At 44.0% G+C, this 25,245-nt stretch overlaps 2 long non-coding RNA genes across 2 annotated transcripts; both read right to left on the bottom strand.

Moving 5' to 3' along the window:
* Window positions 1–588: 588 nt before the first annotated feature.
* LOC308535284 lies at window positions 589–4,359 on the bottom strand. Its single transcript, XR_013997245.1, has 3 exons — window positions 4,225–4,359; window positions 3,799–3,900; window positions 589–1,005 (listed from the first exon to the last, which is right to left on the bottom strand). It is a non-coding gene; the product is annotated as an uncharacterized lncRNA (long non-coding RNA).
* A 282-nt stretch (window positions 4,360–4,641) lies between these two features.
* LOC308534785 lies at window positions 4,642–7,671 on the bottom strand. The gene is made up of 3 exons (XR_013997210.1): window positions 6,285–7,671; window positions 5,879–5,999; window positions 4,642–5,273 (listed from the first exon to the last, which is right to left on the bottom strand). It is a non-coding gene; the product is annotated as an uncharacterized lncRNA (long non-coding RNA).
* Window positions 7,672–25,245: the final 17,574 nt, after the last annotated feature.

The raw sequence follows: 25,245 nt of genomic DNA, 5'->3' as shown, positions 1-25,245 counted from the left end.
GGAACCCTTGTGCACTGCTAGTGGGAATGCAGACTGGTGCAGCCACTGTGGAACACAGTATGGAGTTCTCAAAAAATTAAAAATGGAACTGCCATTCAACCCAGTCATCCCACTTCTAGTAATGTATCTTAAAAAAACCTGAAACACAAACCAGAAGGAATGTATGCACCCCTATGTTCATAGCAGCACAATTTACAATAGCTAAGATCTGGAAACAGCCCAAGTGCCCATCAGCAGTTGAGTGAATAAAAAGCTGTGGTACATCTACACCATGGAATACTACGCAGCTATTTAAAAAAAGAATCTCTTACCCTTTGAGTCAGATATGGAGGGATTGGAGAGAATCATGCTAAGTGAAATAAGTCCATCAGAGAAAGACAAGTATCACATGATCGCACTCATATGTGGAATCTAATAAACAAAATAAACTGATGAACAAAATAGATCCAGAGACCTAGAACAGCCGTGCGAAAACTATGGCCCACGGGCCAGATCCAGCCCGTTTGAAATGAATAAAACTAAAAAACAAAAAAGACCGTACCCTTTTATGTAATGATGTTTACTTTGAATTTATATTAGTTCACACAAACACTCCATCCATGCTTTTCTTCCGGCCCTCCGGTCCAGTTTAAGAACCCATTGTGGCCCTCGAGTCAAAAAGTTTGCCCACCCCTGACCTAGAAGCGTGGGACAGACTGATGAATTTCAGAGGGAAGGTGGTTCAGGGGGGAGGTTAACAGGGGAACTTGTATGCATATATGCATAGTCCATGGGCCCAGACAATAGTGTGGTGAAGGCTTGAGGGGGGTGGGTGAGGGTAGGAGGGGGTGAATGGGAAAAAAAGCAACAAAAAACAAAGGGGATGTCTGTAATACTTTCAAAGGTAAAGATACATTTTAAAAAGTAGTTTCAACATGAAAATCCCAAGAGCTCAAGTGTAGAATCCAGGTGAACTGCTCGGAGAGGTGGTCGTTTTGACCTTGAGAAAACTGTGCCTGTTTCCATCTATGAAATAGGGATAATAGGATACTCACCACAGAGAGTTACAGTAACAATTGACTAAAGCAACTGTTCATTCAATGTGGCTATCATTAACATCACTCAGTGCCTCACGCAGGAGGCCTGGCTCCATGGCTCAGTAGCCTGGCCTCACCAACAGTAATTTAGCCACCAACTCCGATGGCCTTTTCTCCAGCATCTGATTTCATTTGTGAGCCGCTGTAACCTTCTCAAAGCTCATATGAAAGAAAATACTTCCACGCACACTTAACACACGTGCACACACATGTGTATATCATATAGATGTCCATATATAGCTGTCCATATCCGTCTTCCCACTTTTCAAATGAACTGTTTTAAATGCATTTTAAGTCATCAAACAACATGAAACTGGCTGGCACCTGAGGGTGTGGGCAGTCCCTTTGGCAGATCCTGCACCTGCTGCGAGGGCCGCCTGGGCAGGTCTGCGAGCTTAACCTGGAGACCCCGCTCCTCTCCTTCCCCCTCTCGCGGGGATGGAAACACAGGCCCTGCCGTGAGTCCGGCCGCCTGTGTAGGCGGCTGGGAGGTGGGATGGGGGGTGGGGGTGTTGAGAGTGGAAGCGCGTGTCCCAAACGCCTGCCTCCTGTGTGTGATGCGCTCACATCGTTGCTCGGGAGGTCACGGCACTGGGAGAGGCCGCACTGTCTACACCTCAAACGTCTGCACACTGACTTGCATCTCCCAGCACGCATCTCCCGGAGCCCAAGGCAGCATATGGATCCCAGCGTGGCTGTGCTGGAGACGGGCCCTGGGGGAATCCATTGATGAAGGTTTAGGTTGGGAGCCTCAGCCACAGGAGTGGCGTCCTTATAAGAAGAGACAGGCCCAGGGCGGCCTGTGCGCAGAGAAACGCCACGGGAGGGCCCGGCCGGAGGCGGCCGCTGCCCGCCCAGGAGGAGGCCTGGAGAGAAACCTCTGCCCGCGCTGCCCTGGCGCCCACCCTGGGGGACTGCGAGGAGGCCAGTCTCTGCCTTCATCCAACCCAGCGACCTGCAGCGGGGCCTGTGGAGCCAGGGGAACCAGCCCCGGGGCCAACCCCGCAAGACGGAAGTTCTCCGCAGTAACGGTGGGCTGAGAAGGCTGCCGAGGCGGAGGCGGTGGGCACCGGGCGCTGGGGTGGCCGCCGGCAGCCCCTGGACCACAGGCTGGGGCGGCTGCGGCTCCTGGGTCGGGGTGGCAGGTCAGGCTGGGGTGGCAAAGAGACGCCGGGCGCTGGAGCCTCCCCAAGTCCTCGCGCTCCAAGTCCGATCCCCGGAACTGGCCCTGAAACTGGGCATGAAGCCATCCACTTGGCCGGCAGCGCTTTGTGGGAGGAACTCCGCTGGGCCCCGGGCAGCTGGGCATGCTCTCAACGCAGCCTTTTTAAGGAAATGTACCAGCAGGCCTGCTGCAGACGCGGTCAGAGGCGGAGGGTCAGCCTGGCAGAGCCCAGGCTCAGGACCCCGCCAGGGCCTCCGGTCGCTCCTGCTGGCCTGGATGGATGAGTCAGACTCAGGCAGCGCTCACTGCTGCCGCCCCTCTACCCACCCCCTAAGCCAGTGGTTCTCAGCCTTCTGGCCCTTTAAATACGGTTCCTCATGTTGTGACCCAACCATAAAATTATTTTCGTTGCTACTTCATAACGGTCATGTTGCTACTGTTATGAACCGTCATGTGAATATCTGATTTGCAGGATGGTCTTAGGCGACCCCTGTGAAAGGGTCGTTCAACCGCCAAAGGGGTCGCGACCCACAGGTTGAGAACCGCTGCAAGTCACCAGTGGGAAGACGTGTTGAGTGGAGAGAGGCCTTCGGAGAGGATAGAGGAGATGGGCCTTACACTTCATATGCCAGAAACCACCCGCTCACACCGCTGGCTACACTGCATGGCCAGGCACCACCCAGCGGGCCAGGAGCTCGGAGCCACACAGGGGGCTGCATCCACTGCTCGGCTGCCCGCCCGCCCGCAGGCCCTGGCGGGGACGCAGTCGCTGCCAGCACTGAGCTAGTCCCCCGACACAGCCCCCACTGCAGATGAAGCAAACTGTACCAGGTAGAGCCCAATGCGATAAACTGTCCAACAATGCAGGGTTGGAGAAGAATATTAAGGGGGGGGGGGGTGCAGAGCCCAAACAAGGCAGCCCTTGAAACTTACCAAGTGGCTCCTTTACTTGAGGACCATCTCCTTAAATTACAGTCGTTCTCTACTCACTTCAGGGCATTCCAGGATGAATGACATGTTTGTTTCTGGCTGAAGAGATGCCAAGTTTAAAGACAGCTTTTGGTCCACATAACTGTTCAAGCTATTAGCCAGAAATCCTCCTCCTTTTAGGGACCAAGAGAGGCTGGTGTAACCCTGATCCTCAAGTGTGAGGGACCTGCTCAGGAGCAGACTCCACTGTAAAGCCTCTTCGGACAGCGGGAGGTAAGAGCAGTGACAGCCGCCTGTCTTCTGGGGCTGAGCCCCCTCCCCGGGCGTCTCTGCCGTTCTCTGTGGCCTGGGCACAGGTGCCAGACACAGACTTTTGGACAAGGTTACATCCAATGATAAAATTGTAACACACGAAAGAAAGGGGTTAAGTTAACCACCTGAGACCAAATAGCAAGTGGGTATGTGGGGCAATGGGGCCACACCTACGCCCAGGCCAGGGTTACCAGGATGTCCTAGCTTTTAGCATTAGCTCTGCACACCAGGGAGCAGAAAGCTGGGCAGTGCCCTGGATAACAAATACCTTTGCCCCTGTAAGAAACCACCATGGCATGTACCCAAGGGCCTTACCTAGCCACGTTGCCCAGGTAATTTTGGTGATGCTTCCTTGGGTGAAAGCCTGGAGAGCAATGGTCCTCCCTGATGGTTGCTCTCTTTCATGTCTTTGTTTTGCTGAAAGTGGGAGGAGCCAAGTAGGTTAGTAACAGGTACCAAAAGGGGTGGAGACAAACATGGGGTACATGGCCAGCACAGCTCGGGCCCTGTCTTCCTTTGGAGGAGAAATAGCTCAGCATGAACTGTTAACAAGTGAGCGTGCTCGGGGCTGTGATCACCCACAGCACAGCTTCTAGAACACACCCAGTTCTCCTCTAAATAATCAAGGCAGTTAGAGCCTCATGGAATCATAGAGGCTCCAACCAGACTGCGGGACGAGAGTTGTAGGAACGTGTGGCCAGGAGCAGGAACTATAGGGACCCGCTTTCTCCACATCCTCACCAGCACTTGTCGTTTGTTGACTTGGAACCCTAGTCACTGCTGGTGGGAATGCAACTGCTGCAGCCTCTGTGGAGCACAGTGTGGAGTTTCCTCAAAAAATTAAAAATAAATCTGCCATTTGACCCAGTGACCCCACTTCTAGGAATATATCCTAAGAAACCTGAAACACCAGTCAGAAAGGACACATGCAGCACTACGTTCATAGCAGCACAATTTACAATAGCTAAATCTGGAAGCAGCACAGGTGCCCATCAATAGATGAGTGGATGAAAAGCTGTGGTACATCTACACGATGGAATACTATGCTGCTGTAAAATAAAAAAAAGAACTCTTACCATTCACAGCAGCATGGATGGACCTGGAGAGCATTATGCTAAGTGAAATAAGCCAGTCAGAGAAAGATAAATACCACATGATCTCACTCATTTGTGGAATTTAATGAACAGCATAAACTGTTGAACAAAAATAGATCCAGAGACATAGAAGCATCGAACAGACTGTCAAACCTCAGAGGGAAGGCAGGGGAGGGTGGGCAGGGTAAGAGATCAACCAATGAACTTGTGTGCACATATGCATGACCCGTGGACACAGGCTTTGGGATGGTGAGGGCCTGTGGGGTGGGGGGAGATGGGAGAGGGTTGGAAGCGGTTAATGGGGGGAAAAGGAGGACCTATGTAATACTTTCAATAATAAAGATTAAAAGGAGAAAAAATAAATGTGTTGCCTGGAGCAGAGCAGGAGTACTGACAAGAAGGACCACACATTCGATGGGGAGAGGCACCTCCGGCATCCCTCTCTGGGGAGAAGGAAGTTGGGGCCAACGGGCCTTTCTCCACAGCCCCAGCTCCAGCACTTACCTCATCCTGCCCTCACAGTCTTGTATTTTAGCGGAACGGTGATGTGCCTGCACCCGGGCTTCAGTTTTGGTTTCCTGAGCTCAGCCAGGGGAGCAGGCACAGAAAGGCCAAGTGCAAAGGTGAGGAGGCAGCAGGAGGCATCTCCTCTGAGAGCTTAGGCAAGTGGCGAGGGGGAGAGCTGCCCCATTCCTGCTGGGGGGGAGAGGGGGAAGAGATTTTAAAATCTTCACATTCGGTCATTGTAACAAACTTTGTCAAGAACCTCGGTGCTGGATCTTGAAAAGATTTAATTCTTTCAGAAGAGAATGAGTAAAAAGTCAACTTCCTTTCAGATTCTCTTATCAAGAGTAAATAGTTTGCAACTTTGCGTGTTCTTCAGTTACTGACCCCCCTCCCTGGGACCCAGAGATCAAGTCTGCGATTGGGAGAGCTCAACCACCAGGAGGAAACGCGACCCGCGGGGGAACAAAGGTCTCAATGTGCTGCTCGCCACCAGGAACCCATTCCCCGCAAACCGAAACCATCCTGAGCCTCAGCGGGAACACTGCTGCCTCTGTAGGCAGGTGCTGAGCAATCGGTGAGCCGTGAGCGGCCCGACCCGGGCTTCTGGGTCCTCCCTGTCCAAGGAAATGGCCTGGGCGAGGAGCCGAGGAAGGGAAGCAGCTGGTGCACGCAGAGGGGTGAGCTGGCTTTCCAAACTGGGCTTCTCTAGTGTCGGCCTAAGTGACTGTCTAATTGCATCTTATTTCTAGGCCTCGGTCCCTGCTCTGTGCAGTGGGTCCCAGGGTCACCCTCACCTGCTCACTGCTCACTCCCGGTGTCATTCCACCTTCTAGAGCCGCACCGCAGGGCAGAGGGCTGGCCTTCCGTCCCAGGCCTGGCATCGGACAGGCTACCTTGTATTTCATGAGGCGCCTGCTTTTAAAAGAAAGCGACCTTTGCATTCCAATAACTAATGGGATGTGAAAAGACAATAGGTATTTCCAATAAAAGTTTTAAAAATCTTTAAAGTTTTACCCTCTGTGCATGCATTACTCACTATTTACATTTTGAAAATCTAAGTAACAATTTTGGATCTTTACCACTAATTCTTAATGTTCCATTGAATATGAAGACCTAACTTGACACATCAATTTTGGTTACATTTGCCCTTTGTAACTTATCAGCGTTCTCTTTAGAAGCAGTAACTTTTTCACAAGGTACCTGTACAGTCTGGGGCTTCAACCGCCCCGGTGGTGGGGGGTCCCCCCGCTCTGCTCCCGCTGGGGTGTCCACCTTCATTCAGCAAACCGCCTCTTCTGACTGGTCCACGAAGCGAAGAAAAGGCTCGTTTGCACCTTTGAACCTTCCGGTCTCCTCTCTTGCTCCCTTGGCCCAGAGCCTGGGATTGCAGCGCCATATGCAAATGAGGGCGTGAAAACCAAACCAAACCAAAACCTCGCGCTGCTGTTCATCCGTCCGGGAGGAAACGGAGCCGGTCTCTGCGCCACGGACCTGGGGAGAAGGATAAATCACTAAGAAATAATTTTAAAATCCATAAACTTTTTAAATCCAATATTTCATAACCTACAAATTAAGTTTATGTAGAAACTTTGAGACTATTTGGCACAGCCAAATATGTAATCTCCTATCTCAGTATTTCCTGCCTTCTAACCCTCCTCGTTTATTATTATTGTTTTTCTTTATTAAATGTTATTGGGGCGACATTGGAGCATATAGGCTTCATGTGTGGATTTCTAAGTTACAGAATCTGTACATAGCACCATGTGCCCACCAGCCAGAGCCATTTATTCTTAAAGTGGAATGTAACTGAGGGATCCAGCCAGACCATTATGGTTTTTATGGATTGAAAGTATTTTTATTCTTAGGTTTCAGAGAGTATCAGTTACTTACTTTTTATTTTACTTACTATTTTACTAAGATACTAGAGGCCCAGTGCACAAAATTCATGCAGGGAGGTCAGGGGTTTCCTCAGCCCGGCCTACACCCTCTCTAATCTGGGACCCCTCGGGGGATATCTGACTGCCTCTAACAGTCCGGGACTGCTGGCTCCTAACTGCTCTCCTGCCTACCTGCCTGATTGCCCCTAACCCTTCTGCCTGCCTGCCTGATCACCCCTAACCACCTCTGCTTGCCTGCCTGATCACCCCAAACTGCTCCCCTGCTGGCCTGATCAACCCTAACTGCCTCTGCCTCACCCTGCACCCAGGACCCAGGATTCCCTCCTCCAGCCAGTCTCTGGCACCTGGGACCCGGGCTTCCCTTCCTCTGGCTGACCGCAGGCACCCAGGACCCAGGCCGGCTTCACCCAGGCCGCTGCAGCTGCAGAGGACTATAGGCGGGCGGCTTTGCCCAGGCCGCAGCCGCAGGCACCCGGGACCGTGGGGCGAGCGGCTTGTCCCTCTCCCGGGCCGCAGGCGCAGGCACAGCCACTGGCACCCGGTACCACAGAGGAGATGATATTTATGGAATAGGCAACAAACAAGATAAATGTTTGTTGAAACAGTCCAACCTGAAAAAATGCAGTAGGTTCTTTGAGAATATCTTCTATAGAGAAAAAGAAAAATTGTAAAAAATTCCTATTCTGTGATTCAAACAAGAAGAAGGAGATAAATACTTTAGTCCAGGGGTGAATTCATGAAAAAAAAAGTTGCTTGGGCTTCAGTGTGCTTTCTCATTGGCCCAATGCTCTGAGTGCCTTCTGCCAGCAGATCCACAACAACGTGGCCCTGTGCTGCTCCAGCGTCGCTCTGAGATACTAGACTTGGCCAGACCCAGAATCAGAGTCGGCTGCTGGCATTGCAGGGCGTCACCTGGAGCTTCTTCCTCCTCCACTCACATTAGATCTGGCCTCTCCGGGGCTCCCTGGGCATGGAAGGAAGGAAATAATAAAGATTAGAGACAAAACAAACAAACAAAAAAACTACAAAAAAATCAATGAATCCAAGAACTGGTTCTTTGAAAGAATAAACAAAGTTGATGAACCATTAGCCAGACTCATCAAGAAACAAAGAGAGAGGACCCAAATAAATAAAGTCAGAAACAAAAGTGGGTAAGTAACCACTGACACCACAGAAATACAAAGAATTGTAAGAAAATATTATGAACAATTAACTATATGCCAACAAGCTGAACAATGTGGATGAAATGGACAAACTCCCAGAAAAATGCAATTTCCCAAAGCTGAATCAGGAAGAATCAGAAAACCTGAATGGGCCAATAACAACTGATAAAATACAAGCAGAAAAAACAAACAAAAAAAAAAAAACAAAGAAAGAAAGAAAAAAAACTCCCAGAAAACAAAATCCCAGGTACCGATGGCTTCACAGGGCAGTTTTACCAAACATTCAAAGAACTAACACCTGTCCTCCTCCAACTATTTCAGAAAATACAAGAGGAAGGAACACTTCCAAACTCCTTTTATGAGTCCAGCAGTACCCTAATTCCAAAACCAGATAAAGACACTACAAAGAAAGAGAATTAAGGCCAATATCATGATGAATACAGATGCTAAAATCCTCAACAAAATATTAGCAAATCGCATCCAGCAATATATTAAAAAGATCATACACCATGATCAAGTGGGATTTTTTCCAGGGATGCAAGGCTGGTACAATATTCGCAAATCACATAAACAAATTGAAAGACAAAAATCACATGATCATATCAATAGACCCAAAAAAAGCATTCAACAAAAGTCAACACCCATTTCTGATAAAAACTCTCAGGAAAGTGGGAATATCTCAACATGATAAAGGTCATATATGACAAACCTACAGCCGACATCATATCAATGGGCAAAAACTAAAACCATTTCCTCTAAGAACAGGAATTAGACAGGGATGTCCACTTTCACCACTCTTATTTAACATAGTGCTGGAAGTGCTAACCACAGCGATCAGACAAGAAGAAGCAATAAAAGGCATTCAAATTGGAAAGGAGGAATTAAAACTCTCATTATTTGCAGATGACATGATATTGTACATAGGAAACCCTAAAGACTCCACCAAAAAATTTAATAAATGAATTTGGCGACATAGCAGGATACAAAATCAACACCCAAAAAACAATGGCTCTTTTTATATGCCAATAATGAATTCTCAGAAAGAGAAACTAAACAAACAATCCCATTTACCACTGCAATAAAAAAAATTAAGATACTTAGGAATAAACTTATCCAAGGAGGCAAAAGACCTGTACTCAGAAAACTACAGGATGTTGAAACAAGAGACAGAAGAAGAAATAAACAACTGCAAGAATATACTGTGTTCATGGATTGGTAGAATGAACATCAGTAAAATGTCCATACTACCCAACACAGTCTACAGATGCAATGCAATCCCATTAAAATTTCAACAGCATATTTCACAGATCTAGAACAAACACTCCAAAAATTTATATGGAATAAAAAAAGACCCCAAATAGCTTCAGCAATCTTGAGAAAGAAAAACAAAGTTGGAGGAATGATAATACCAGATTTCAAGTTATATTATAAAGCCACTGTAATCAAAACAGCCTGATACTGGCACAAGAACAGGCATATAGATCAAAGGAACAGAACAGAGACCCCAGCAATTGACCCAAGCCATTACACTCAATTAATATTTAACAGAGGAGGCAAGAGCATACAATGGAGTCCAGAGAGTCCCTTCAATAAATGGTGTTGGGATAATTGAACAGATACATGCAAAAAAAGAAATGAAACTTGACCATCAACTTATACCATACATAAGAATAAACTAAAAATTGACAAAAGACTTAAATGTAAGTTGTGAAACCATAAAAATCCTAGAAGAACTTATAGACAGCAAAATCTCAGACATCTTTCATAGCTACATGTTTACAGATACATCTCCTAGGGCAAAGGAAACTAAAGAGAAAATAAACAAATGGGAATACATCAAAATAAAAAGCTGCACAAAAACAACAAAACAAAAAAACCATCAACAAAACAAAAAGGGAGCCCACTGTATGGGAGAACATGTTTGGCAATGATACATCTGACAAAGGGTTAACATCCAAAATATATAAGGAACTCAAACAACTTAGCCAAAAGGTAGACAAACAATCCAATTAAAAAATGGGCAAAGTACCTAAATAGACACTTCTCCAAAGAGGACATACAGAAAGCCAAGAGACATATGAACAAATGTTCAAAGGCACTGATCATCAGAGAGGTGCAAATTAAAATGACAATGAGGTATCACCTCACACCTGTCAGAATGGCTACCATCAACAAATCAATAAATGACAAATGCTGGTGAGGATGTGGAGAAAAGGGAACCCTAGTACACTGCTGGTGGGAATGCAGACTGATGCAGCTATTATGGAAAACATTATGGAGTTTTCTCAAGAAATTAAATATGGAACTGCCATTTGACCCAGAGATCCCACTTCTAGGAATATATATTTAAAAACCTGAAACACCAGTCAGAAAGAATGCATGCACCCCTATGTTCATAGCAGCACAATTTACAATAGCTAAGATCTGGAAACAGCCCAAGTGCCCATCAGTAGATGAGTGGATAAAAAAGCCATGGTACATTTATACCATGGAATACTATGAAGCCTTAAAAAAGAAGAATCTCTTACCCTTTGAGACAGCATGGAGAGACCTGCAGTGTATTATGCTAAGTGAAATAAGTCAGTCAAAGAAAGACAGGTATCACATGATCCCACTCATATGTGGAATCTAAGTAAGAAAATAAGCTGGTGAACAGAGTGGATCCAGAGACATGGAAGCATGGAACAGAGTGTGGAATGTCAGAGGGAAGACGGGGGAGGGTGGGAGGGTAGGAAGTAATCAACCAAAAACATTTTATGCATATATGCATGGCCCATGGACACAGACAATGGGGCGGTGGGGTGGGGGTGGGGTAGGAGGATGGCCTGGAGGGGGCCATTGGGGGAAAAAAGGGGACATATATAATATTTTCAACAATAAAAGAATTATTTTAAAAAAGAATAAAATAGCAATAAATATGCACCTATCAATAATCACTTTAAACATAAATGGCTTAACTGATCTAATCAAAAGACACTGGGTAGGTGAATGGATAAGAAAACAAAACCCATATACACACTTGTATAAAACACATACCTCAGAAAATAAGACACACACAAATTAAAAGTAAAGGGGTGGAAAAGATATTTTATGCAAATGGAATTTTTTTTTCAGCTGGGGTAGAAATATATATTCCAAAATAGAATTTAAAACATAGGCTATACTAGAGACAAAGAAGATAGTGCATAATGATAGATCGATCTAACAAGACGATATAACCCATGTAAATATTTATGCACCCAACATAGAGCACCTAAGTATATAAAACAAATCTCATTGGACATAAAGGGAGAGTCATACAGTCATAGTAGGGGATTTTAACACCTCATTGACATCAATGGATAGATTTTCCAGACAGAAAACCAACAAGGAAAGAGCGTCCTTAAGTGACACACTGGACCAGACGGATTTGATATCTTCAGAGCATTTCATCCAAAAGCAGAAGAATATGCATTCTTTTCAAATGCACATGGAACATTTCCTAGGATAGACCTCTTATTAGAACACAAAATAAGTCTCAATAAATTGAAGAAAATTGAAATCATATCAAGTATCTTCTCTGACCACAATGATATAAAACTAGAAATCAAGCACACACACAAAAACTGAAAAACACACAAAGACATGGAGGCCATGTAACATGTTACTAAACAATGAATGCTTTAACTAGAAGACTAAAAAAATTAGAAGATGCTTTGAAATAAATGAAAAGAACACAAACTTATGGGACACAGCAAAAACAGCCTGAAAAGAGAAATTCATAGCAATGCAGGCCTACCTCAAGAAATGAGAACACTCGGGAACTAATCATCTAACTTTATACTTACAGCATGGGCTCGCCCCTCGGGCTGGCTGACTGTGCGGCCTGACCTCGGCACAATGTACAAGCTGCTGCGTGTGTGCTGACCATCCTAAACCGAATTCACTTCCGCGGGGTCTCTGCCTGCCACGACCTGAAGCTCATTGGACCCTGCTCTGATGTTGTCTGTGGCCACGGGGTGTGTTGGTTTTGGGCCTATTGAGAGGGACTCTGATGCAGACCAATGTCAGATGCTGCCTGTGACTGACCCTGGGCAGCCTGTTTGGAGCTACCGATTCACAGTTTGTGGCTGATTCTGTTCTGCCTGGGTGTGTGTGAGAAGGATCCAGGCTGCGCCCACCAGCACTGTGTCCAGGAGCAGGTCAGCAAAAGGCCAAGCACCATGAGATCTGCTTTCATCCACCTACACCTGCCGACCACCCATGAGGCTCAGGCACTGAAGGAGCCTCTGATGGCACTCACGTTGCAGGAGGAAAGTTCCCAGGGACACCAGGTGGGGTTGTGTAGTTTTAACCAGATTGATACAGGTTCAAATGGTGCCAGTGGTCGGTTCGAGTCCACTCAGCAAAACCCCAGGGTGCACCGAGGCCAGCTGCCCTGCTGGCTGCCACAGACCACTGTGGTGGGCAAGGTCTCGGGGCGTCACCATCGTGAGGCCAGCTGAACTTACCAAACAGAACAAGATTTCATCATGGGGATGGAGGGCTCTGCAAAGATTGGTTGTGCAGGGGGAACATGGTCCATCTTAGAGCCATACAACTCAGTCTGGGCCAGAGTCTGCTGGGAGCAATACTCAGCTGGCAGCTCACGGAGAGCCCAGATGGTGGGGCTCGTGGGTTTTCCATGAGGGGGAGGCCCCGGTCTGGCTAGGGAGAAGGGGGAGGGAGTAACTCCTGCTCCAGAGCCACACAACTCAGTCACTGACACCCCTAAGTCTGCCCAAATCTCCACACCCCGCCCAGGCAGCTGACTCCTCAGCAGGGCACCGGCACCAGGGTGTGGTGACAGGGAGTCCAGGTTTGGGGCTATTGCATTCCCCAGGCTGGTGCCTTATCAAGAGGAGTGCTTCTCCCAAGAAAGACGGTGTCTGTAGTGTGGCCTACGGGCTCAGCAGAGGGATCCTGGCAGCTGTCCCTTTAGCTCTCTCCTCAGAGCCACAGCACACAGTCTCTCCTCACGAAAATGCCTGCAACTGAAATGTTGTTCATTGGTCTGTGTCTCTAGCAGATTCAAGTTTCTCCTTGTGGATAGAATAGCCACTGATTTTCAGTTCGATATTATGTGGGCTCCTCTTCTCAACTGCAGTGGTCTGCGCTGGGAAACCCAGTATGGGGTTGAGACCCCACGCTCCTCAGAGGGAAAATGTGTGGCTGAGCTCTGCCTCTGGGGTCTTAGCCAGCCTTTTCACATCTCCACCCTTCCTACCAGTCTCTATGTGGCTTCTTCTGTAAATCCTTTGTTATGAGATGTCTGTTCCACTGGTCTTCAGTTGGTTATTTATGATGATTGTTCTATATTTTAGTTGTAGTTCCAGTTTGGTCCTTGAAGGAGGTGAGTGTAGCTTCCACCTACTCTGCCACCTTGAGTTTTGTTTGAATGCTGATCTGCATATGCATAGAGTGAGAGCACATAAGGCTTAGTAAAGAACAGCTACTAAAGAATGATAATTTACCAATCATTATAAACTGAACAGCTACCAGGGCTCTCACAAGACTGAGAGACATTCAAATTCCATCAAGAGAAGGGAGGAACCTCATCACATTCCTATAGAGACCACAGAAATGTCATTTATTAGAAGTTGGGCTAAAATCACCCTAAAGTAAAGGCTCCAAACAAAGCTTAAAAGTAAGCTTCAAGGACCAAGCTGGTCCAGAAATAAATTAATTTCCTGCCAGAATAAAACCCAACACTTTAAATAAACACATTCAACAAATAATATCTAAATATTTTATATCCACTCCAGAATTATTAGATCTATGGAGAAACAGAAAAATGTGGCCTTTATTCAGGAACAAAATCAAGCATTAGAAACAGATCTAGAAATAATATATATGTTGAAAGTAGCAGAAAACACTTTAAAACAAATATAAATGTGTTCAAGTAATTAAAGGAAAATATGAACACAATGGGAACTTCATGGTGCTTGTAGAAATGAGTCTAGTGAAGGCAAATCGAGTCTCTAGTGGCAGAGGCAGGTCAGTGTTTGCTCAGGTGCGGTGTTAAGAGATTGACTGGAATGGTGTTCTAGGGACTTTTTTGAGTGTCAGGATATTATAGAACTTGTTGGAGGTGGTGATTATATTCAAAACACATTAAAATGTCCAAATCAAATGGGAACATTTTATTAGAGATGTAAATTATATTTAAAAGGCTGATTAAAAATGCTCAAAAGTAAATAAAAGCAAGGGGAGGAATATTGATGAGGGTCTGAGTATAAATTGACCATAAGTTAGTGGTTTGGGGCTAGATGATGACTCCATGGTGATTTGCTATATTTAAAATTCCCGAGGAAACCAAGATGGCGGCATAGGTTAACGCCAGAGTTTGCTGCCTCAAACAACCACTTCAAAAATACAACTAAAAGACGGAACAGACATCATCCAGAACCACAGGAAGGCTGGCTGAGTGGAAGTTCTACAACTAGGAGGAAAGAGAATAGCATACCGAGACTCAGAGGAGGTGCAGTGCTGAAGTGAAATACTAAGGTGCGGAGTGCGTGCAGAGTGGGCTGGCAGCTGAGGGCGCGGTTGTTGTTTTCAATCGGGAGGGAGTTTCAGACTCTGAGCTCCAGATCCGTGCGAGTCTCTAGGGACCCAGACTCAAACGGACTGTCTGGCTTCGGTCAGAACTTGAAGGCAGCTTTCTCTCCGAGGTTTGCAGTGGTTGCTGGGACTCTGAGAGGCAGAGCCCCTGGGGACGGAACTGAGAGCAGCCATAACTGCTCGCTCCGCCCACCCTGTAGATCCCCCGGGACCCGCCCCACCCAAGCCCTGCACAGAGGCATTTTCCAGATAGCCTCAGGCAAAGGCTAGATTAGCACCACCCTAGAGATCCAGCACAGAAGTTCTCCCACTGCAGACACAGCTGACTCTCATAGCCAGTTAGCCTGGAGGTCAAATCACCCCCAGTATTACTGACAACAATCAAGGCTTAACTACAACAAGACTGCGCACAAAGACCACAAGGGAATGCACCAAGAAAGCATAAAAAATGTGGAGACAAAGAAACATGACAGAAATGGAGGATATAGAGCTAAAAACCACACTTTTAAGGTCTTTCAATAATTTCCTAGAAACTGCCGATAAACTTAATGAGATCTACAAGAAATCTAATGAGACCCTCGATGTTGTGATAAAGAACCAACTAGAAATTAAGCATACACGGACTGAAATAAAGAATATTATACGGACACCCAACAGCAGACCAGAGAAGCGCAAGAATCAAGGCAAAGATTTGAAATGTGAAGAAGCAAAAAACACCCAACCGGAAAAGCAAAATGAAAAAAGAATCCAAAAATATGAAGATAGTGTAAGGAGCCTCTGGGACAGCTTCAAGCGTACCAACATCAGAATTATAGGGGTGCCAGAAGATGAGAGAGAGCAAGATATTGAAAACCTATTTGAAGAAATAATGACAGAAAACTTCCCCCACCTGGTGAAAGAAATAGACTTACAGGTCCAGGAAGCGCAGAGAACCCCAAACAAAAGGAATCCAAAGAGGACCACACCAAGACACATCATAATTAAAATGCCAAGAGCAAAAGACAAAGAGAGAATCTTAAAAGCAGCAAGAGAAAGAAACTCAGTTACCTACAAGGGAATACCCATACGACTGTCAGCTGATTTCTCAACAGAAACTTTACAGGCCAGAAGGGAGTGGCAAGAAATATTCAAAGTGATGAATGCCAAGAACCTACAACCAAGATTACTTTATCCAGCAAAGCTATCATTCAGAATTGAAGGTCAGATAAAGAGCTTCACAGATAAGGAAAAGCTAAAGGAGTTCATCACCACCAAACCAGTATTATATGAAATGCTGAAAGGTATCCTTTAAGAAGAGGAAGAAGAAGAAAAAGGTAAAGATACAAATTATGAACAACAAACATGCATCTATCAACAAGTGAATCTAAGAATCAAGTGAATAAATAATCTGATGAACAGAATGAACTGGTGATTATAATAGAATCAGGGACATAGAAAGGGAATGGACTGACTATTCTTGAGGGGGAAAGGGTGTGGGAGATGCGGGAAGAGACTCGACAAAAATCGTGCACCTATGGATGAGGACTGTGGGTGGGGAGTGAAGGCGGAGGGTGGGGCAGGAACTGGGAGGAGGGGAGTTATGGGGGAGAAAAGAGGAACAAATGTAATAATCTGAACAATAAAGATTTAATTTAAAAAAATAAATAAACAAACAAATAAGTAAATAAAATTCCCTATAATAAAAAAATATAAGAGGAGAAGTGGGCTGCTGGTTCTGAAGGACTGTAATATTTTACATGCTTTTTAAAGCCTCTCCTTAAACCATGTCTCTTTCTAAATACTTACTTTTGTTTTAAATCACCAATCCTCATTTCACTCTTACTGCATACAGGATCCATAGCCTTGGATCTTTGAAAAATAGTGTTTCCTTTGATATATGTCTTTTAAATGTATGTATGTTATTTTGCTATACAGATCTCTTTTCATTGCTCTGACTGTTGAAGGGGTTTTACTTTTTTATTTCCCTATAGAGGGATGAATCTTTTGCCTTCTATTCTTCACTTTCACACACACACACACACACACACACACACACACACACACACACACACATGCACACGCACACACACACGCAAAAACAAACAAACAAAGGCCACCCCATTCTTGTACATGGCTTGGTGTCTGTGTGCGGAGTTTAGCCAGTTGTGGGTTGCTGAGTCTTAGGCTGTATACATACCTAATTTTTATGAGAACTCCTCCCACAAAACCTTCGATGCCTTCCCATCCTATTCAGAGTAAAATCCAAAGGATTCCAATATGTAAAATGCCATTCTTATCTGCCCCCATTTATCACTTTTACCTCGTTTTTCCATGTTTTCCTTGTGACATCCTAATTTCTCAGGTGAAGTCACACTAACCTTGTTCCTAAACGTGTGAAGCATGCTCTCAAATCCCGGCTTTGTGCTGGCCGCTCCCTGCTGGGATCTCTTCTTTGGGGTATGGTTTATCACTCACAGGTCTTTGCTCAAGTGTATGTTTCTCAATAAAACCTTTCACAGCCACCAAGTTTGAAATGTAGTTCTTTTTCCTTTATTATTCCCTCCCCTTTATCCTGTCCTTTTCTTCTCCATATAATTTCATTTTTCAATTGCATTTGTTGTCTTTTTCTCTGTCAGACTACAAGCTTAATGCAGGAAAATATTTTTTATATGTTGTTTCACTCACAATTTTTGCAGCACCTAAAATTGTCTCTGGCCCATTGTTAGCACTCAAATATTTATTAACTTAAATCCTGCTAGAGTCATCCATAGAATGACTGGAGCAGTCTTTGTCACTGTGAGCAACATGAACAGTCTCATTCCTCTCATTCTTCTCAAATATTTGGTAAAGAATGACGTCCTAATTTTTCTCAATCTGATGGCTATACAGTATTATATTTTTGTTTTGAATTTTTCTAATTGCTAGTTAACTTGCACATTTTATTATATATATTTGCTGGTTGTTTGAATTTCCCCTTTTGTAAATTTTCAACTCATTACCTTTCTTATTTTTAATTGGATTTCTCATTTGTATTGTTGATTAACAAAAATACTATCTATTAATTTCATCAGTTTTTGACATAGAAATCTGTTACCCATCTAATACAAGGTGTCCTATTAATTTTATTTATGGTGTTTTGATGGAATAATATTTATTTTGATGTAGTGTAATTTATCATTTTTTGTTTAATACAATTCTATTAAGGTATAATTTTTAAATGCATCTTTAAAGTTCAATGATTTTTGATAAATAAATCATTCCTGTAACCACACACAATCAAGACATAATACATGTTCATCACTTTGAAAGGTTCTCTCATATTTGTTAAAATCAGTACCTCACCCCTAGTCTGAGGAAACCACTGATGTGCTATTACTGTAGATTGATGTAGTGTGTTCTAGAAATCCATATACATGGAATCGTACAACATGTATGTACAATACAACAGGTTGTATTGCTTCTTTTACCCAGAATAAAAGTTTTAAGAGCTATGTTCTGTTTTATCGGTATATTTACTCATTCCCCTGATGATGGGCATTCATTAGGGGGATTTTAAAAATGAATCACTGAGAACATTCATGTACAAGCTTTTGTGTAGACAAATGTTTTCAGTAAATTAGGTAGGTTCCTAGGAGTGGAATTGCAGGGTCATAGGCTAATTATGTGTCTAACTTTCTAAGTACTGCCAAACAGTCCTCCAAAGTGGTTTTGATAAAATCCACCAGTTTTCCATCACTTCTTTTGTGCTTTTGGGGTCTTATTTAAGAAGTCTTTCCTCACTTTAAAGTAAAAAAAATCATTTCCTTTACATTTAGGTTTTAATCCACCTGCCATTCACCTTTGTAAATTGATTGAGGTAAAAGTGGAACTTTACTCTGCGTAAAGAGAGCTAGTTTTAGATGCACCATACCTCTTATAATCAACCCTTTTTCTACTGGTTTTGCTGCCACCACATTATACCAAGTTACCACATAGATGTGCTCTATGTTTAGTCTCTGTAATCTGCTGAGTCTGTTCCTATACTGCAATCCATTTGTTTTAAATTCCTATGCCTTACAGTATTGTCTTCATATCTTATAGGTCATAGCGTAGTCACATCTCTCAGCTCTTTTTAATTAACATTTACTTAGCTCTAGGCCAGTGATGGCGAACCTTTTGAGCTCGGCGTGTCAGCATTTTGAAAAACCCTAACTTAACTCTGGTGCTGTGTCACATATAGAAATTTTTTGAAGCAAAGAAAACTACCAGAAACAAAGACATTACGTAATGATAAAAGCATTTAATTCACCAAAAATACCTGCAAACCCTAAAAGAACTGAAAGAAGAAACGGAATCCATCAAATCTAAAACTGATATTTTGACCAAAAAAAATCAGTAAAATTGTAATCCTCCAGCAAGATTGATAAATCAAAAAACACAACCTAAATGTATCTAAAGAGTATTATGCCAAGTGAAATAGTCAGATAAATACATATACCATAAAGTTTTACTTATATGAGGAATCTTTAAAAAGCATAATAAACAAACAAACAAAACAAAAACAGACTCAGAAACAGAGACCAAAGGGATGTTTACCAGAATGGACAGTGTGGGGAGGTAGGGAAGAGGTGAATAAAAATATAGCCAATATCATGATGACAAGATCCAAGGTGGCAGTGATTCCCTTTAGCAATAAACTGAAGTTTATTAGTGATGGGTGATCATACTGTAACATTTAATTGTCAAATTACTACAGTGTACAGTTGAAACTAATATAACTAATATAATATTGTATACCAATTATACTTAAATAAAAATAAAATAAATAGGCCAGAGGTATATAATTTTCAGCATAGGGAATAGCTATATATATAAAAGCCTAAGCGACCGTTAAACCATTCAACCCTTCAACTGGTAGATATGATGTGCACTGACCACCAGGGGGCAGACGCTCAATGCAGGAGCTGCTGAGCTGCAGTGAGGTGACAGCAGTGGTTCTCGGGTGACACACTCTGAACCCAGAGAGGAGGAAGCCCGATTCCCCATGAGGACATGCACTTCCACTTCAGGCGTGGGTTATGTTGTTGCTGGGGCACTGTCGCCCCGAATCTGGTTACTGCACACTTGCATTTGCGTTCCACACTCTGTATGACAGCAACTTTGCAGAGTGCCCTCCGTGCTCTGAGATCCCTCAGGGGATGTTGGAGAGCCAGTTTCAGCCCGATCCCCACAGGCCAGGCTGAGGGAACCCCACTGCTGGAGGGATCCCGCTCATTCTGCAGAAGCTGGGGAAGGCTCCAGGGTGTGTCCAGCCTGTCTAACCCAGTCCTGCCCCACCAGCCACCTTCTAATTAATTTCCTTTCAATGTGCACAAATCCATGCACCAGGTCACTAGTTTTAAATAAAAATTAACACAAAAGGGATCAATACCCACTAGTAACACATAAAACTATAAAACTTTTAGAAGAAAACAAGGAAAATCTTTATGATTAAGAGTTAGGAAAAGAGTTCTTAAACATGACACCAAAGCTGTTATTCATAAAAGAAAAATGTCAATAAATTACACTTGATTAAAATTTAAAATATTTGCTCTATGAAAGACCCTGTTAAAAGTATGAAAAGACAAGTCACAGGCAGGGAGAAAATATTGGAAATCACATATCCAATAACAAAGATATTCAAAATATATAAAGAACCCTCTTAATTCAACAGCAAGAAAACAAACAACTCAATTGGAAAATGAACAAAAAAATTGAACACATTTCACCAAAGAAGACAGACACATGAATAGCAAATACATAAATGAAAAGATATTCAACATCATTATCCACTAAGAAAATGGAAATTAAAGATGTCACTGCACATCTATCAGAATAGCTAATATAATAAATATTGATAATAAAAATATTGATAATACCAAGTGCTGGTGGAACAACTGCCTCTCATGCATTTCTGGTAAAGCCGTTGGAAAATTTGACAATTTCTTACAAAGTTAAACATGCACTGACCAGATGACCCAGAAATCATATCCTTAGGTATTTATCCTATAGAAATGAAAAGTTGCTTTCACATACACACATTTAAAAAAAAAAACTGTTTACAAGTGTTTATAGGAGTTTTGTTCATAATAGCCCCAAACTGCTTTTTTTTTTTTTTTTTTTTTTTTTACTTGAGCAAGTGAATGGATAAAGAAAGAGGTATATTTGTTCCTGGAATACTACTCAGCAAAAAGGGACAACTTGTTGATACATGTATTACTTTGGAGGAACTCACAGGTATTATGCTGATTGGGGGGAAAGCCAATATCAAGGATTTATATACTGTAAAATTTAATTTATACAACATTCTCAAATTGACAAATTTAAAAGACAAGAGAACAGGTCAGAGTGGGGGGAAGGGTGTGACTATTAAGGGGTAACATGAGGGAATTTCTTTGAGAGAGACACAGAATACAAAAATGAGTGAAAGATGGGCGCTTGGGTAAATCACACTGCGCCACTGTCCGTCTCCCGGCTTCTACAATACACTATGTGGATGTAAGATGCGCTCTTTGGGAAAAGCTGGGTGAAGGGTATACAAGACATTTATCTACTATTTTTTGCAATTTCTCATAAATCTTGAACTATTTCAAATTAGAAATTAATAATAAAATAATTTTAAAACATTATTGACTTCTATTTTCTGTGATCTACTTTCCCATTTCCTTTGTCATCATAGGTTTGTGCATTTTATACTTTTATTGTACTTTAAGTGAGGTTCGAGAAAATGGGGTGCAAAACCTGTGTTCATTCTGCTATGTTTAACCAGCAACCCCTCTATTTTTATTCTTTTAACTAGAGGCTCAGCACGCAAAATCGTGCAAGACCCTGGACCCACTGCACCATGGGTCCGCAGACCTGCCACGCTGCTGTGCGAGGGGGACCCCCAGACTCTGCCGCACCACTGCAGGAGCAGGACCCCCAGACCCGTTGTGCCACGAGACCCATCCATGCACCTCTGGGTGACCAGTGGTTTGGTCATTATGGTGTTACGGTGTTACCACAGGCCTTTTATAGCATAGATAGCTGCTGCAGAGAGTTCATAGGCTAGTTTCTCATAACATTTGTATTTTAATATGACACTATCTATACTTTTATTCTTATCAAGGATCTATAATTATGACCACTGAATACCCAAACTGGAAAAATAATAAATGAGGTTAGTCCAACTTTCCTCATTTTATACAGGAAAATATACACATAAATGTGTAATTGGTGACTTTTCACAGCATGAAGACACCCATGTAACCATTGTCCAGATCAAGAAATTAAACATCACTAGTGCCCAGACTCCCTCCTCACCTGTGAAGCATGGGTCCCTCTTCAGAAATTACTCTCATTTTAGAGATGAAACAAGTCTGGCTCAGAAAGGTAAAGAGAGTTGCCTATGCTCACATAACCAGTGGCAAAGCTGGGATTCAAACATAAGTCATTCATAACCACCTGAAATCTGGCCAAGTGGAAGTCTTACAACCAGAGAAGTAAAGAAGAAAGTACATTGAGACAGGTAGGAGGGTTGGGGTGCAGAATGGGCTGATCCAACACCCACATGTGGCCTGTTTTTAATCAGACTGTGGAGATCTCCCATGAGAAGCAAGGGGTCCCAGCCCCACACAGGGGGTCTGAGAGCTGGGAAGAGAAGTCCCCATAACTTCAGGCTGCAAAAAACAGCAGGAATTGTGGCTGAGTGACATGGAGGCTACTGGAGACCTTGTAAGGGCCAGCACACGGATTTACTCACACTCGATACCTCTGGGCTCCAGTGCTAGGGCAATGGCTTAGGGGTGACTCAGGGACATACGGGGAGGAACTGGATTATCTAGCATTGGAGCAAGAACTCAGGGGCAGCTTTCTACTGGCAGGGGTGCTCACAGGGTTTATCGTTCCTGTGCTGGGACCTCCCCCTTCACAAAGCTGACTGGCAGCCATATCTGAGTTTCCATCAGCTTGGCTCACACTATTCCAGCCATCCTGGTGATTCTGAAACCACGCCCCACTCAAGCTATTTGCAGTAGCTTTTGCATATAAATGGCTTGTCCTGGCTCAGGCTTCAGACTTTACTAAAACCTCTCAAATAAGCAGCAGCTGGCATCATTGTGCCCAAATCCTATCAATAATAGGCCCAAGACCCTGGCACTGGTGCCAGCTTGCCTTGCTTCATAGCTTGGTCTCTCCTGGGCACTTCTAAGCCCAATACAAATACCAGCCACCTACAGATCTCTCTTAGCTCCTTCCAGGTGGCCTCAGGCAGTGGTTGACTTTGCACCTCCCAGAAGGCCCCAGGGCCAGCATACGCAGTAGACAGCTTCAGACCATAGCAGATTACAACTCTATATATCCAAAAGCAACACACTCCAGGGGCAGACTCAGTGAACACCAAAGCCCCACTGAAGCAAGTCCTGCCCCATAGAGGTGTCTCCTGCACAGTGGCTCTTCCACTGTAGTCACAGCATGTCCTCACAGCCAATTGGCCTGGAGCTCAATTCCTCCCAGTGATGCCAACAGCAATCAAGGTTCACCTACAAGACTGTGCACACAGCCCATGCAGGGGCGCATCTAGAGTGCCCAGATCAGGTGACTGGGGAGGCTGAGTCAATGGGCCCTGTAAGACACCTACTACACAAGCCACTTTACAAATTCCAGGAGACATAGCAGCTCTACTTAATACATAGAAACAAACACAGGGAAGCAGCCAAAATGCAGACAAAGTAATAGGTCACAAATGAGAGAAAAGAAGAAATATTCAGAAAAAGACCTAAATGAAATGGAAGCAAGCAAACTACTGGATACAGAGTTCAAAACAATGGTTATAAGGCTTCTCAAGGATCTTAATGAGAGCTTTAAGGGACTTAATGAGAGCTTCAAGGAACTTAGTGAGAATTTCAAGGATCTTAGTGAGAACTTCAAAGACATGAAAAAGATCCAGTCAGAAATGAAGGATACACTAACTAAAATGAAGATTAATTTACAGGGAACCAGCAGTAGAGTAGAGTATGCCAAGAATCAAATCAACAATTTGGAATATAAGGAAGCAAAAAACACCCAATCAGAAGAGCAAAAAATATATATCCTATATAATAAAAGGGTAATATCCAAACTGACCCTAACAGCAGAACGACTGGGAATGACTGGTCACTATGACACACACTAACCACCAGGGGGCAGATGCTCAATGCAGGAGCTGCCCCCTGGTGATCAGTGTGCTCCCACAGGGGGAGCTCTGCTCAGCCACAAGCTAGTCTGATAGCTTCCAGCACAGAGGTGGTGGCGGGAGCCTCTCCCACCTCCTCAGCAGCACTAAGGCTGTCCGACTGCAGCTTAGGTCTGCTTCCCACTGGCAAGTGGACATCCCCTGAAGGCTCCCAGGCTGCCAGAGGAATGTCTGACTGCCAGCTTAAGCCCGATCCCCCAGGGAGCAAGCCTAAACCAGCAGGTGGACATCCCCCGAGGGATCCCAGATGCAAGAGGGCACAGGCCGGGCTGAGGGACCCCCACCCCCTGCGAGTGCACAAATTTTTGTGCACTGGGCTATATATATATATATATATTCAAAAATATAAAGATAGTGTAAAGAGCCTCTAGGACAATTTCAAGCATACCAACATTTGCATTATGGAGGTGCCAGAAGGAAAAAAGAGAGAGCAAGATATTGAAAACTTATTTGAGGAAATAATGACAGAAAATTTTCCCTACCTGGTGAAAGAAATAGACTCACAAGTCCAGGAAGCACAGAGAACCCCAAACAAAAGGAACCCAAAGAGGCCCACACCAAGACATATTATAATTAAAATGCCAAGGGTTAAAGGTAAAGATAGAATCTTAAAAGCAGCAAGAGAAAAGCAGTTAGTTACCTACAAGGGAGCACCCATATGATTGTCAGCTGATTTCTCAACAGAAACTTTGCAGCCAGAAGGGAGTGGCAAGAAATATTCAAAGTGATGAAAAGCAAGGACCTACAACCAAGATTACTACCCAGCAAAACTATCATTTAGAATTGAAGATCAAATAAAGAGATTCACAGACCAAAAAAAAAAAAGCTAAAGAAGTTCATCACCACCAAACCAGTATTATATGAAATGTTGAAGAGTATTCATTAAGAAAAAGAAGATGGAGGAGGAGGAGGAGAAGGAAGAGGAGGAGGAGGAGGAGGAATATGAACAATAAAATGGCAATAAATAATATCTATCAACAATTATATCTAAAAATCAAAATTAGCAAACAGGGATCTGTTAGGTCGGAGAGAGCCCAGGATCGGACACATGCAGACATGTGACGAGATAATGGACTACCCCTGGCATTTCTAACAGATCAGCATGCCAGACACAGATACTGGCTTCTCCATGACCCCCACCCAGACACTGACTCCTTCCTGAATACCTGGCTGACCCCTGCAGCTGAAACTTCCTCAACTGAATTCCTCAGCTCATGTCCCCGCCCCTCACCCAACTGCAGAATAAAAAAAGCGCCCCCCTCTCTGTTGGCATGACTCCACATGCCCTGTCCTTGGGGTACGTGGGTCTC

Source organism: Myotis nattereri, assembly GCF_964212035.1.
Source record: "Myotis nattereri genome assembly, chromosome: 19".
Classification (NCBI taxonomy): Eukaryota; Metazoa; Chordata; class Mammalia; order Chiroptera; family Vespertilionidae; genus Myotis; species Myotis nattereri.
This window is presented reverse-complemented; position numbering and strand designations above follow the sequence as displayed.